The sequence below is a fragment of the Parasteatoda tepidariorum genome, chromosome 9 (assembly GCF_982258835.1).
Source record: "Parasteatoda tepidariorum strain Cologne lab strain chromosome 9, Ptep-v5.0, whole genome shotgun sequence".
Classification (NCBI taxonomy): domain Eukaryota; kingdom Metazoa; phylum Arthropoda; class Arachnida; order Araneae; family Theridiidae; genus Parasteatoda; species Parasteatoda tepidariorum.
Window position 1 is genome coordinate 17,471,610 of NC_141763.1, and position 16,210 is coordinate 17,487,819.

Below are 16,210 nucleotides of genomic sequence, written 5' to 3' on the forward strand. Positions count from 1 at the left end.
AGAATATTCATCTTGTTATTCTTTTTCTTCTCGTTGGTGGTCTCTTCCAGCTACTCTGCAGTTTTTTTTTTCTCCTTCATGGTGAGCCTCTTAAAAAAAAATCCTCCAGTACGAAACTTTGAAGAGCTTTCCAAAGCTTTGACTTTGAACATGCACAAATGCTACGGTCAAAATCCAACTATATCCAATTCTTACTTGAACATACTTGATTCGATTATGTTCGAACCTTATTCGCGCAAGTTAAGGAAGACTGTTACTTGATGGAAAGCGAAATGGATTAGGAACGTATATTTGATCAAGGAGATGCCATTCTTCAAGGAGATTCTTTTATAAATTTGAAATCTTGTGCCTATTCGGATATATTCGGATTCGGATATGTGCCTATTCGGATATCTGAAGACAAAATTTCTTTCATGATACTCACGGTGTATTTCGGCAAAAAATTTTGATTGAAGGATAAAATAAACACTTTCATAACACGGTCTTAGAGTGGGACAAATTTTTTTTTTCAAAGATTTGAAAATGAAGAAATATATTTTGTCAAAGATAACCTTTACTTCAAATACTCTAAAACCATCAAGTTTATATGCTATATCAGGTGTTCTAATTATTTTAATATCCGGTTATGTCTTCTCTGTCGAAGTTTTAGTATTAGAAGTAAATGTGAGTAGGTGTAAAGATCACAAAATAAAAAAATATCCTAAACATCTTTTGCTCTAATGATAGGTTTTTCATGAAATAAGTGCCAGTCATAGTGTTTCAAGAATATGACTTTGAATACGCTAATTAGAGTGGACAATATTTGAAATTATAAAATCAAAGACAAAAACGTTCTTTCTCTGTATAAACATACCTTTTTTTCCCCAACGGATTTGAATTCTTGAACCGCTGGAAAATATGATTCGAAAAGTTTGGTCAGGAGAACGGTCGAAATTTTGAGCCCCTTAATGTTTAACTTACTTTTGGAATATTTTGCAATATGTTGAGAGCTTTTAAAGCGAATTTCTAATTATTCATTTTTGGAAACATAATTCCAAGCAAAAAAAGATTTAAATAATTATTTATTACTTTTCAATATTTGAATAAACGTAAAAAAATTAGAATTGGAAAATTATTTTGAAATTTTAAATCGGATAATTTTAAATAGCAAAATACAATGCTTGTCGAATTTGTGTCAAAGTCTTGAAGAATGAAGGTTTAGAAATTCAGCTCCTTTGAAATTTTATAACTCATGAACTGTTTGAGCGATTTTACTTATGTTTTGAAATTCATTTTTAAAATTGCCACTTTTAAAATGGTGAAAAAACTAGTATACCTTAAGATTTTAAAATTGTTCGTCCTTTATGAAATAAAACAATATAAAAAATTATCAAATAGTGGAACAAAAGTTATTTCAGGTGATATCTTTTCCATTTTGCACACTGTACAAAATAATAACATATAAATTGAGAGGTAGAAACTATTATTTTATTAAATATAAAAAATAAATTCATATTCATAAAAATATATTTTTGGTTTCGATGACTTTTTTCATATCTTCTTTACTTGATCTTCAAAAACGATAGTCTATGTATCTATGTGAATGAATTAGGACTAACAAATTCGAAATTTTCTGCAATGGGAATAATGAAGGGGAAAAAAATGGAATAGGTTACCAAACTTGGCGAAGTTTCTCTCAACTTTCGTTTTCTTTCTTCGTGTGACTTCCGATTTTTTGTTCTTTTTTTATTTCTATGTAAACACGGTATATTTAATTATCCATTATCCATTGAAGATGTTTCTCTGTCACTAACGAAGATCTATTTGTCTACTTTACGTTTCATTATTTTTCCAGACAAGAATGCTAAAGTTACTAAAATAACTGAAAACTGTTTCCGTTCCTTAAGTATGAAAATATAAATTATCTTTTTTTTTGATCATCGTATAAATAAAATCTATTATTTATATCTTCTCTGCTTGAAAACAAATATTTTTTCTAAATACTTAGGATATACTCGGGATAATAATAGCATATACTAGAAAAAAAAGGTACTTTTCAAAATATGTGATTATTGAATAATATTTGTGCAAATTATAGATTGCGAAGTACATACTAATTTTAAAAGTAAGAAACAAAGAATGCATAGCTATGAGTTTAAGATTCTGTTAGATAAAATATCTTGTTGTTAATTCCAAGTTTAATCTACCATGTTTGTACCGTTTTTTCCCAGTAACTTTTGACTCTTAACTAATCAGAGAAGTTTATCCCTGAATCGTTGTGAAACAGCCTTGTTATTGCTATTAATAGCTCGTAATTATCGAAAATATTTCCCTCCTCGTGAAAACAAACGAAAAATAATATTGCTATATTAACAGATTTTTTCTTTTTTTTTTTTTTTTTTTTTTTTTTTTTTAGTCCTGTGCCTTGGGTAAGTATTTTGTCGGATTGTGAAATGGTGACGACACGAAACTTTCTTCCAATTTATTCGCTTCGCTTTAGTTTCGATACTCTATCTTCAAAATAGCTGGAACAAACTATACCGATATGTCTTGGTACACCCGCCATATCCTGATGGAAAAATAATAACAGTTTTCGATGAATAAGTCGAGACTCATTAAAATTTTAGCTCGGTCTCTGGTAACAAGTTTCATGCTTTTTGCGAAGATTTTACTAGTACGCTTACTAAGAATTAATTGATTTTAATTTTGCCGAAATTAAATTATTATTTGTTACCACTTCCGCACATAAAAACATATTCAAAATTAATCATTGTTGTGTTGTGTAGATCAAAACCATAATATATTACATTTACTCTATCATGTATAGAAAAAACACATTTTACCAAAATTAGAAACTTATTCCCCAAAATGCAGCTTTTTAAACTAAAAATAACATTACTCCCCAAACAAAATGCAAGGATATCACCCATATTATTAGAATAAATAATTATTATATGTTCAATTAGGCCGGTATAGCCTGGTCGGTAGGGCGCTGGGTTCATGTCCGAGAGTTCGTGGGTTCGAACCCCGCCAGCCGAAGACTCCCCGTGTAGTAAAGTGACTGATGCACGTTAAATCTGTCGAGTCTCAAAAGTCCTCCATGTTCCCATAACAAATCAATATCTCTGGGGGTACTGGATTGGAGATCGATCGTTCTCTGATTCAGGTCAAAATTACGATCTGTGGATGAATGAATGGATGTATGAATGGGTCCTCCCTATAAACGGGTACGACGTATGGTGTGGCAGAAGTCGAATTGTTGGCCATAGATGGCGCCACTGAAAAACAAGAAACGCACACTCTGCATTAAAATTTTTCGGTTTCACCAAGTAGGCTTGCCCGTGTGACAAGTGGCATTAGAACCAACCATATGTTCAATTAAAAAATATTTTATAGTTTATTTTATAACACAGCGCTTTTGTTATTTTAAATTAGTAGCATATATGTTTGTTATTATTAAAAGTATCTTGCGGAATGATATTAGTGAAAGAGTTTTGTCGCAGATAGCACGGAAAAATTCTGCCGTAGGGGCTGAAAGTATTACTTTCGATTTGTATGTCAAGTTTAAAAATGGAACTTTTTTCCTTTAAAAAACCACCTCGTTCTGACCGCCATTGACATCGATGTAAAGTGATATAACCAACCTCAGTATCAAACGACAATTTTAAACAATAGTACTTTGAAAATGCGCAATGAATTCCGATACAATCGGAAACCAAGCAACAATTATTTTTGAAGTTAAAAAAATTTTTTTTTTAATTTTTTTAATCGGTTTATTCCTTTATTTTTTTTAAAAAAAAATTGCTGCGATATAAAGAAAATTATTTTGAAAATCAGTTCTTTTTAGTTAAATACAGAGGCCAAGAAAACTGAGATGAGCACAGTAGGCCTTGGCTCTCTATAGGCCGTTGTGCCACTGAGTTTAGCTAGTTTACCTGCCGACAGTTTTTGTTTTTGCATTGTAAAAGTTTTGGACAGTTTAGAAAATCTTCGCATGTACACTAATCATCAGATATTGTAGAAAAAGTTATTTTGTTTTTATTTTTTGATTCGGATTTAGGAGTGAACAGATTATTCCTTATCTTTAAAGTATGATAGGAAATATTTTACTCTTTTATTTCTAGTTTTTTTCATACTTCCGAAGTTGTGGAAGGTTTCCGCTACGAGGCTTAGTACCATATTAAGACTGAAACATATTTAAACTATATATTACGGTTCAACATGCTTCAAAATGTGCTTTGGTCACGAACACGCCATTTGGACACTACAAAGGAATATTTACTACCTATTCAACAACACGTTCAAGATATTGGCAGTAGGACACATCATTTGCTTACAGTTTTATACATAGACTGACAGATAGTTTCTTTCGTTTATGTAAGTAGCCGGTAGCTGCAGCCCATCTCTAATCGCTCGCCAAGTCCGAAGAGTGTTTTGCAATCAGTTTTGTCAGATAAACAATATTGTAACATCGAGATTGAAATTTGCGTATTGAAATTTTTATTTTATGAACCTTACATTCTCTCTCGTGTACTTTTTTTCAATAAGATAAAAAATGGTGACTTAATTTAATTTTTCAATTCTTACTCTTAGTTCAAACTCTCCCTATATTTTGTTCAAATTTTCAATCGTTAAAAAAATACTTTTTATTCACCCACTCTAAGTTCAAATTGATTTTCGTTACATTTGTAGTGGATGACATTTGACGTTTTTTTCCTATATTAATTCATTAATTAAATAGACATGAGCGAAAAAAGAAATGGAATTTTCTGTTTGGTTGAGCGTTAGTCATTGTTTTTAAATTTTACAGTAGGTGATTCATTTTTTTCCATATTTTAAAAATAACAACAGTGAAAATTTCCAACTAATAGCGCTACTTGAATAAAAAAAAAATAGTTTATTGCGCACATTTACATATTTAATTATTTTACTTTCTCTGTGTCAGATAAATTCAATAAAGGACATTACGTGGTAGCACGTGTGGTCCACGTCATCAAATTTATACTTTTATAGTTGTCTGATACCAAGCGCCTTTTTTCTTTCTATTCTTACTATTAGTTCACATTCTCCCTATATATATATATATATATATATATATATATATATATATATATATATATATATATATATATATATATATATATATATATATATATATATATACATATATATATATATATATATATATATCTTGTTCAAATTTTCAATCGTTAATAACATACTTTTTATTCATCCACACAAGTTCAAATACAGTTGAGCACCGATTATCCGAAAACTTATTATCTGAACGTCCAATTATCCGAACTATGTCCGAATTCGTTTTTTTTCTTTTTTTTTTTCTTCTTTTTTTTTCAAAGTTTAGAATGCTTTTTAACTTATCGACAATTTTCCTAAATTTAGAAGAATTAATAATATCCACTACTTTTGATGACCATTTTAATTTACAAGCCATACATACGTGTATTGTTATACAGTTAAACCTACATACCCCTTCAGCCCTCTTCGACTGAAAATTATCTTCCAAGAATGCGAACTTCATTTTGACAGTCTATCTAGAACGTCAAAATGATGTTGATCCAGTTCAGTTGATTTATTTAAAAAGAATAAGGGATATGGCTGCTCTAAAAAGAGCATCTCCTTTGAAACAAAAGCCTTTGCTGGATTTTTTTTGCAATGGAAAATAAAGAGAAATGTGGCAAATTCAGTAATAGACAAAAAAGTTATAAAAAGCTGAAGTATGATAAAAAAAATTCAAAATGAAAAAAAAAAGTTAAGAAAAATAAATCAATAAGAAATATTTAAAAAAAAAAACTTTTGAACAAGCCAGAGCTATTTTAGATAGTACTGCCAGTCCTAAGCCTGGAAAAAGCGAGAAGGAAAGTTAGTGCATAAATAATAATCATTTAAACTAGATTTTAAACAACTTTCCAATTATCCGAACTTATTATTATCCGAACCACGATCGGTCCCGAGCAGTTTGGATAATCGGCGCTCTTACATTTTTTCGAACTAGTAGTGGATGAGAAATCATTTCCCATTTAGATATTAGCTCTCGCTATAAGCACCCCCTTCAATTATTTTAATTCCGATGGAGGAGTTAAAATACCTAAGTACCGGAGTACCTCACCCCAGAGGTAAGGTACTCCAGAAATATTGTATCAGTCAGTCAGATAGCAAAACTAGTATTTTCATAGTGATGGTTCAAAGTGATAGCAAACCTTGTATTTTCATAGTGATGGTTCAAAGTGATAGCAAACCTTGTATTTTCATAGTGATGGTTCAAAGTGATAGCAAAACTTGTATTTTCATAGTGATGGTTCAAAGTGATAGCATACCTTGTATTTTCATAGTGATGGTTCAAAGTGATAGCAAACCTTGTATTTTCATAGTGATGGTTCAAAGTGATAGCAAACCTTGTATTTTCATAGTGATGGTTCAAAGTGATAGCAAACCTTGTATTTTCATAGTGATGGTTCAAAGTGATAGCAAACCTTGTATTTTCATAGTGATGGTTCAAAGTGATAGCAAAATTTTTATTTTCATATATATGATTAATTATAAATTCAGTTTAATTTAAATGAGCACTACAAACGAATAAATTAAATATATTTAAGAATACATGCTGATACATATTTAAGAACATATTTACATATTCAAGGATACAAGTTGAATGGTGTGTTTAAGCTTTAGTTAAGTATAAAAATAATTTTGCTAACACTCGATTTTTCTTAATATTTAATGACCACTTGAGAAGATCATTTTCTTAACCAGCGATACCCAATTTGTTTCGATTAAAAAAAGACCTAAATGATCAACATTCTTTGAATTCCTCGCATTTGTAACTAAGGTATATAAAGAGATATATGAGCGTATTAACCCATAAAAGACTGTTTAATGTTGAAAATATTTAATAAGAAGAATAAGACATTTTTCCATCGTTTCATCATTAATAATCTTAAATCAGGTGCTTTGTCCGACAGTTAGAGATTTCATATTCATAGTCCAAAACCTGAATTTTGTTTTGTTAAGAATCTGTTTTTGGTGTATAAACGTTAAGTTGAAAATGAATGAAAAAGTTGTATTATGGTTTTCGTGGAATCAAAAAACTAAAAAGAAGTGCGATAAACGTTGAAAATGGTTATTTGGGAAACATACTTCTTTATTAACAATCTACTTATTTTATTTTGGTTCGAAAAGGGCGACGGGAAGTACTTATGCAATATTTAATAATTGCATATCCCTTTTATAATTTATTTAATACATTATTTGAAAAAATTTGTATTTTTTTTCTAAATTTATTTTTTTTGGCATTTTATTTTAAATACTTTATATAATATCTTTAAGGCAACTAAAATATTAAGTAAATAATGGATTATTGATTAGATCTAAATATATTTAAAGGTTGGACTACCGAAACCGTGGACTACCGAAACAGGGAGTCATCCCCTCTGCACAGGATTAAAATGGTGATGGCATATCTAATCCCAGCGACGTAGCCGGTAGCCCATTATGTAGCTCTAGTGCGACGTGAGGGAATGACAACAACAATTAATATTTGATGCTTCATAGACTTTCATGCTCAAGGAAGTTAAGTTTTTCTTAGAATTTTTCAGCGAGATATATTTGTTTTTAAGTTCTTATTAAATTGAACTCTATCGTAATTAGCAGGGTTGTCAATAGCCTTTATTTATTGTCCCCCCCTCTGATATTTAAGGTTTTGTGCTACTTTCAGTTAAATATGAATATATATTCTTATTACGCTCCTATTTGATATTTTAAGTTTTTTTTCCGAAGACACAGGTATTTTTGTAGATCTGTTTTCCTTTGAATTCCCTAATAGCATTCGTTGCTGACATCATTAAACAAATCAACCAGTTTTACGGTCAAACACGCTTACATTTGACTAAGACTGGTTTACTTTGACTTAAATACTTCGAAAAATATTAGTGAATTATTTAAATCACAATTAACGTAAAATGAGGAATAAAAAAAACAAAGATAGGGAAAAAGTAATTTGGTCAACGCATTTAGTTTATTCAGTGGGAAAAAAAATACAAACGTTACCACTTAAAAAATAAATGAGATAAAAAATTTTCGCAATTTTAATAAGACAGATATGATTTAACTCTTGCAAAAAATTAACACAGGCAAGCATTTATTTACTTCCAGGTTTTTATACTGACGTAATAAAGGTTCCAATTACGATTTTTCTAGTCAATAAGTATTAAATTGTTAAGTGTTACGTACAATTTTTAGTTTAAATACGTCTTTACGTATTCCGTATTGATAGTTTAAGAATCTCAAACACTGTATTAGCAATTTAAAAAGTTCACTTCTAAGGATTCTTGAAACTCGAAACGACAAAATAAAGCCGGAAAAATTCAAAAGCGATCACCCAAACTATTGTTGGTATGACGTACGTGATGTAATCGAAATCTGCATGCCCGAACATGTCCAGAAAGACCAAATTTACCTGAAGAAAAGATGGAAGCAGACGGGAGGGAGAAATGCGTGGGCGTCAGATGGGGCGGTGGTAGGAAAAGATCCGTTTTATCCCTATGGTGGGGAAAAAGTGCGTCCGGGAAAATGGAAAGGATGCCAGTGGTCGGAGCGCACAAAGTGCGTGGGTGTTGGGCAGGGCTGATGAGGGGTGAAGAAGGGAGAAACTCTTCTCTCCCCCTTATTTAACTCGACTCTCGACTCGCTCCGGGACCAGTTGCTCCGCCTGATGCTCACTCCTCTTCTTTCGCTGCTCCTCCTTTGATCTCCCGGAATTTCTTCTCTCTTACCTTTCTCTCTCAAACACACACAGGTGAGTACTTCACTCTCTCTTCTTGTTTACAAACAATCTCATCATTATATATATATATATATATATATATATATATATATATATATATATATATATATATATATAATGAATATCAAAATTGGATCCATAAATAAAATAAACTATCACTATATTTATGAAAAGTTATTTAAGTAATTAAACAGAAAACTTGAGAACTTGTACAAATAAAAGAAAAAAAACATGTTTTAAAAGTTTGATAATACTTTTATTAATTGAACAAATTATGATTCATTTTAAAGTTTAAATTTCTATATTTTCCTAAAAGAATATTTGCAAACCGTAAAAAATTCCTTTTTTTTCTTTAAATGTCTGATAGTAATTTCATTAATTGATCAAATTTCGATTCATTTCGATATTTATAATTCTATAAAAAAATTTTTTTACAAGTTTTGAAACCGAGAAAAACACATTTTTGGAAAAGTTTGGTTACGATTTCATTTATTCATCTAATTTCGATTCATTTCAATATTTATAATTCTATAAAAAATTTTTAAAAGTTTTGAGAAAAAAAACTTTTTTTGAAAAAATTGATTACTATTTTATTTCTTGATCGAATTTTGATGCAGTTTAATATTTATGATTTTCTAATAATTTTATGTAAGAATTGAAAATTGTGAATTTTTTTTTCTGAGAAGTTTGATCACAATTCTAGTAATTGATGTAATGTTGATTCAATTTAATGTTTTTAATTTTATAATACTTTGGTGAAACATTTGCAAGTCAGGAAAAATCGGTTTCGTAAGCTTTAAGGATAATTCTATTTATATATCTTAATTTGGAGTCATTTAAATTAGTATTTATACTATTTTTATAGATAATTAGTCATCCAAGAAAAATTTACATTTTGAAAAATTTATTAGTAATTTTTTTAATTAGTCTAATTTTAATCGGATTTATAATTTGACAATGTTTTTAGAAAGCATTTGCAAGCAGAAAAAATTTATATTTTGAAAAATTTCACAGCAACTCCAATAATCTTATTTTATCTCAATTTAAAACGTATTTATATTTTCATATTATTTTTTAAGTATATTTTAAAGCCGAGAAATTTTAATTTTTTTGAAATAATGGTTCTTAATTTTATTGATTAATTATAATACCCATTTAAAATTTTATAAATAGTTCTCATAGAATATTTGCAAAGTTTGAAAAGTCATCTATATGGGTATTTATAATAATTGTGTAGAAATTTTTAAAACCGACAAATTTTTATATTTTCAAAAGTTCGATTATTTTTTAATTAATCTTGATTTACTTTAATATTTATAAGGGTCATTCTCACAAAAACAGTCATTTTCATGTCCCCAGTATATTTTATGCTTGTTTTACAACTTACGAAAAAAATTTTTTCAGGGAAAGTGTTCTTCAGAATGCAAGCTAACAAAGGAATAAAAATAAAATTATCAATTTTTATTTTTTATTAATTTTAGGTAATAAAAATATACCAATATGTCATTCCCTCATTTGTCCCCACTGCTGATTTAAAAAAAGAAAAAAATTGTTTCTGAAATAAAATTTTTTTTTTTACAAATTTGTGTTTTTTATTTGAGAATATTAAAATATAGAATTCAGAAAATAAATTTTAAATTTAATTTCTGATAAAAATATTAACACAGCACTATTTTAAACTTTGTCCCCAGTGTTTCGCGTCATTCCCTCACAACAATGTTCTTATCACCTGCAATCATCTTAGAATAAAAATATTTTAATAAAAACTTCAGAAGTTAACAACTGGCATCATAGAACAAAATTGCAGTATGTTTCCATCTTCAACTTAAAGAAGCTTTGCTGTGGAATAAATTTGAATGAATCAAACCAGGTAAAATTTTTTACATTTGTCATTCCCTCATGTCGTTTTTTAGAGTAAAATAAAATACAACTTCATCGAGAAAGTGGATAATTATATGTTGCTTTCTTATATGAATATAATTGTATGTGATTGACTTCAGAAATTAATAAAGCCTAACTGTTATTTTTAAATTTTATTGAATTCGTCATTCCCTCACTAGTGTATAAAGTGAGGGAATGACGCTGAAGTGAGGGAATGATTCAAGATGAGTATATTATTAAATTTTTTTTTGTTCAATCGTGTCAGCCAATTTTATTTCCCAAACCTGTAAAAACTATTAAATATATAAGACTAAATTATAATAAATATTAGATATACTTAGTATGTTATCATTTTCAAACCTTAGGTAGATGTAACTTAGATAAAAACGTGTATTAAAATAAAATATCATTCCCTCACTATTAGTGTCAGTCCCTCACTTTTTAAATAGTGAAAATAATTAATTTACTTATTAATTAATTTGAAAAATAAATTAAAAAATTAATAAATTGATTCATGAAACTAATTAATTTATTTAATAAATAAATTAATTAATTATTATAAATTAATAATTATAAATTAATTATTTAAAAAATTAATTAATTAAAATATTAAGTATAATTTATAGGATATATACTTTCTTTATAATGCCATTACATATTTCTATTTATATAGAAAGTTTCAGAGCTTTTTATTCACTTTACTTTTTTGGGATTTTATGAACTGAAAAATGACAGTTTTCGTGAGAATGACCCATTAACATATATAATACAATTAATACTTATTATTCATTTTAATATATGTTTAACTAATATTTCTAAAAATACTTAAATCCTATTTAAAAAAGTTAATCAAGTCTCATATTGATTCTAAAAAATATTAAATAGTAGCGAAATAGAGAAGAAAAATTGATAATTAAACATATTCGTTACAGCTAAAATGTATTGGCTGCGTTGGAAGTAAGCTAAAATAAACATACCAGAATATGTGAATTAAGTAAAATTGATAACATAATTTATTTCTTCATATATCAGGAGGGCTTTTTTTCCTATATGAGGACGGTACTTCTCAGAAAAATCATATTTCATTTAGTTTAAATGATCACGAACAAATCTGTTTGGTAAAGGAGCAACAACACAAGATATTGCATAATTTCATGTCCTTCGAATGAATAGTTTATTGTTTACATTCCATCTGTATTTGCTTTAACAATGTAAGCAGACAAGAGTATGCTTCTAAAAATAATATTTTAAAGAAAATACAAATTTCAATAATTATTTTTACCTTTGACTTTTAATAATTAATTTTTGAAAAAAAAATATGATTTGAACATATTTATGATTTTAAAAATATACAAAAATAAACTAATTAATGAGGCTAAATGCATAAATTATTTAATATATATAAATATTAGTTATGTATATAATAAAATACCTAATGAAAGAAAAGTTTTCGGATCTGTGTGTCTCACTCATAACTCAGGAACAGTTTTGATAGAATTCTGAATTTTATTCAATTTCAGTCTCAAATCTAAAAAATAAATCTTAAATTTCTTAAAATTATTCCATTTGGTAAGAACAATGTGAAAAACAAGTTTATCGCAGAAGTTAAGTATTAGGGATTGTTATAAGCTAAACTGCCCTCAAACGCTAATTATATAAAAGATAATATGAGTGTTTGCTAGCTTACAGTGTAGTATAATCAGAACTATATTTTTATACACGTTCTTCAATAATGATTTATTTTTGATTAATTACGTCATGTAAGTTCAAGCAAAATAAATTGTAGGGGGATGATGGCGATTCCGTTTGCTAAAGAACATCCTAAACCAAGAGTTTATTTTGTTTTAAATTACGCTTTTGAAACTTATTTTTGTAAACCTAATAAAAATGTAAATCAATAATAATTCAAGGGAAAAAATATTAAATTTATTTACTTAAGGGCTAAATTATCGGAAAAATGGCTTAATTTAATCTTGATTATTAAGCGTTGGCCACTATCAATAATTAATAGAATTATTTTCAGTCTCGAATAATACTGAATATAGTAAAACTTTATATTCATTGCGAACCTTTTAAAAATATGTTTGCAAAACACACACACACAAATATATATATATATATATATATATATATATATATATATATATATACTTTTTGACACTTTAAAAGGCAGCACCTTAATGTCGAGAAGAATAGATTCCAATGTTTCACGGATTTTTCTCCAGATTTTATTTTTACTCTTGAAATGGTAACAAAATTTATGCTTTTTCTCCCCATTGAAACTATTAATTTAAGGATTTTTTTTAAAACCACCATACATAATAATCTAAACATGTATACATGATAACATACAATGTTGTGTTTATTTCTGGGAAAATAAAAAAAAAGTTTTTATTTGCTTACGAAACCAATTGAATTGTCAATTTATTACCACTAAGAAAAATCATCCCTGTAAAAAAATGTATTAGTTGGGTGGTCTGATGATATGTATAGATACTTATTTACACTTTAAAAAAATAGAAGCAAATGCCAACCAAAAAATTTAGCTTTGAAGTAAGTAATCATTTAAGAGTATTAGAATCAACTTGACAAACAGGACCTAAATTTAATGGCGAAAAGAATAGATTCCAATATTTCACTGATTTTCCTTGAGATTTTATTATTACTCTTGAAATAGTAACAAAATTAACGCTTTTTCTCCTTGATATTATTAATTCAAGATTATTTATATCAACCTCCCCTAGCAACAATTTAAACTTGGTGACAGATTGGTTTAAAATTGGCTCAATATGGGCCCTTTATGAACATACACCGAGGAACCAATATTGGGATGCCTACATTTTCTAATATTGGTCCTATCACTGGTCAATATCGGTCTTTATAGGGCCTATATTGGCTGAATAATGAATATATTCATCATTGGGTGAATCTGACAGTTCGATATATGGCTGATATTGGCTGAATAATGAATATAAATAATCGGTTGAATCGGACAATTCTATTTAGGGTCAATATCGAAAAATAACGGCCCTTTGGACCCTTATTGAGTCAAAAATCGCGAATATTGGCCCAATGAGAGCCCAAGTTATTTTGCTGCTAGGGTCCATACATAACCCCCTTCATAAATACATACATCAACCTCCTTATCAAATTAAAACCCCATACATAATACGAACTATAACATACAATGTTGTGTTTACTTGTAGGAAAATAAAAAAATAATATTTTTTTTTGCTTAAAGATATAAGGCTCTTAAAATTTTACATAAGTTACAAAATAAATGTTTAGGTTGAATTTTATGCAACAATACTAAAAAGTGGGAAAACAATCCTTCTACCGATAAGCTTTTTCTACCGATAAGGAAACGAAGAATTTTTTACTTTTTGTCCTTTGCGATATTCTCTTAGTTCCATTCTTCTATTTTTATTTGAAACAATTTTAGGAAAAGGTGTCCCAGCATTTCTAACCCTTCCCAATAAACTTTGATTAGAAATAATCTGAAGATGCTGTCAAAATCAACAGCACCAGCTGCTGTGCTGGTGGGTTTGTGTTGCTGGGTTGGATGGTATGAAAGATTCAAAAGTCGTATGTACGACCGCGAATAAGAGATCTGCTAAAGTTTTATAATATATATATATATATATATATATATATATATATACGCATGTAATTTGAGCTACAATAACTATAACATTTTTAGAGGTAAATTTTCCAATGCTCTTCTTAAACAACGCGACAATACAAATACTTTTCTTTAATACTTATTGCGACATTTTAAACTCTTATAAGACTTTGCGATTAATACAATTGGGATAAGCTGATTCCATTTTTTGTTTTAAGTAATAATCTTTGCAACAGCACAAATTAAGAGTTATACAAATAAGTAGCGAGATTAAAATCCAAGCTGGATATTGAACTTATGAGAGTTCAAAACGGATTTAATCCCATGGCAAGGGTAATGATCCCCCATACTGTTAAAAATTATTTCTTAAAGCTTAGGTAGAGCATTTTTATCTTAAAGAATCGAATAACCTGTTTCAAATATCATAAATTCTCCTCACACGTGATTTAAGGTTAGGGCACCCATTTGTCAGCGGTCGCTTAATTATGCAGATGTCGATAAATTTCTAATACCTATATCCAGGTGTATTAAGTAGACTTTTTAAAAATCCAAAACATTGCAAAAATCAGGAAGTCTACTTTTGCTCCAGCTCCAGCCAGGTGGCTGAGTGGTCAGCGTGCCAGGCTGTGAAGTCGGGTTCGAATCCTGCTTAGTTCATGGATGTTTCTCTTTGTGTATTGTTCTCTGTTGTGTGAATGTGGCCCACCCTAAAAATGGGTATCTGTGGCAGTGTGGTGTGGGTCATGTTGCTCGCCTCCGTGACTTAGGTTCACAGGTGCCCACTGGGTAACGTTAAATGAGCAGCACTTTCCGAGGTGAGGAACGAAAGTTCAGTGCCTGCCGTAGGAAAATATCGTTGAATGATAAGCAATGAGATAGGCCATGAATTGAATGATAAGCAATGATAGGCAAGATTCTTTCGGCGGACGACTATATTCAAAATTTGCTAGCTCTTAATCAAAAATGGGAGGTCGATTTATACACCGGTGCATATGGTAACTACAGAGCACTTTTCTTGTCTTTATAGTCTGAAATTTGTCATGTTATAAATTTGGCTCTCATCTGAAGGACTCAAAAATTGTACGCATCCCGAAAAATTAAAAAAAAAAAATGGTTGAAATTTTAGGATGAAATATTACATTTAACTATGTTTTCGATTACCAGAATATTTTAATAACTGTAAATAAATATATTTATATGCAAAATCAAACTAAATTGATGACATTCTAAAATGAATAGATAAAAGAACCTTAAATAGTCTCAGACGACGAGATTAAATTATATGATGTTGATAATATAATTCTAACTGATAAATTTAATTATGAGAAACTTTTGGCATCTTTGGAACAAAATGGATACCACTTTTTAATTTTTACTAGGTGCTAACGAGCTCTGAAGACCGGCAACGTGCTAACACGATCCCCCAGGTCTAACAAAAAAAAATGAAATCGATTTAATATAGTTAGTAAGTTAAGAATTACTGATCCACAGTTTGTAATTTTTTCTTGTCCGAACAGTATAAAAGTATTTTTTAGCACGCAGGAAAAATTCATCTTTCTCAATTCCATGTTAGTAAATCCCATGATCGAGTAAAGGGAGTCCTCTTATCTTTGATCTGTCTTCGGAAAATAAATGCTCACTCTAATACTATGTCCTTCTCTTAATTTAATATACTGTATCTCTTCCGGCAACAAGTGCAAGTTCAAACAGCCTCTTTAGATTAAAATGTCATTGAACATTAATAAGCTTAAATAAATGTTAATGTCCTATGATGCTTCGTTTCAATTATAAGACATTTCATTCAGAAAGTGGAATGATGCGTTTCTGAGTAAATTGTAATACGGGCGTTCGTAATGTTATTATAAAATGGAAAAATTGTTGAAGATGCTATTAAAATATTCAGATTTTCATTATTTGTATTTTTCTCG

General features: G+C 28.9%; 1 protein-coding gene across 1 annotated transcript in view; it reads left to right on the forward strand.

The window, feature by feature from the left end:
- Nucleotides 1-8,591: 8,591 nt before the first annotated feature.
- The window catches only part of LOC107454708 (uncharacterized), a 265,786-nt gene continuing 258,167 nt past the window's right edge, over nucleotides 8,592-16,210 (forward strand). Inside the window, exon 1 of the mRNA XM_043050141.3 lies at nucleotides 8,592-8,791. The gene's annotated coding sequence lies outside the window, so the exon portion shown is untranslated. The remainder of the gene's footprint in view (nucleotides 8,792-16,210) is intronic.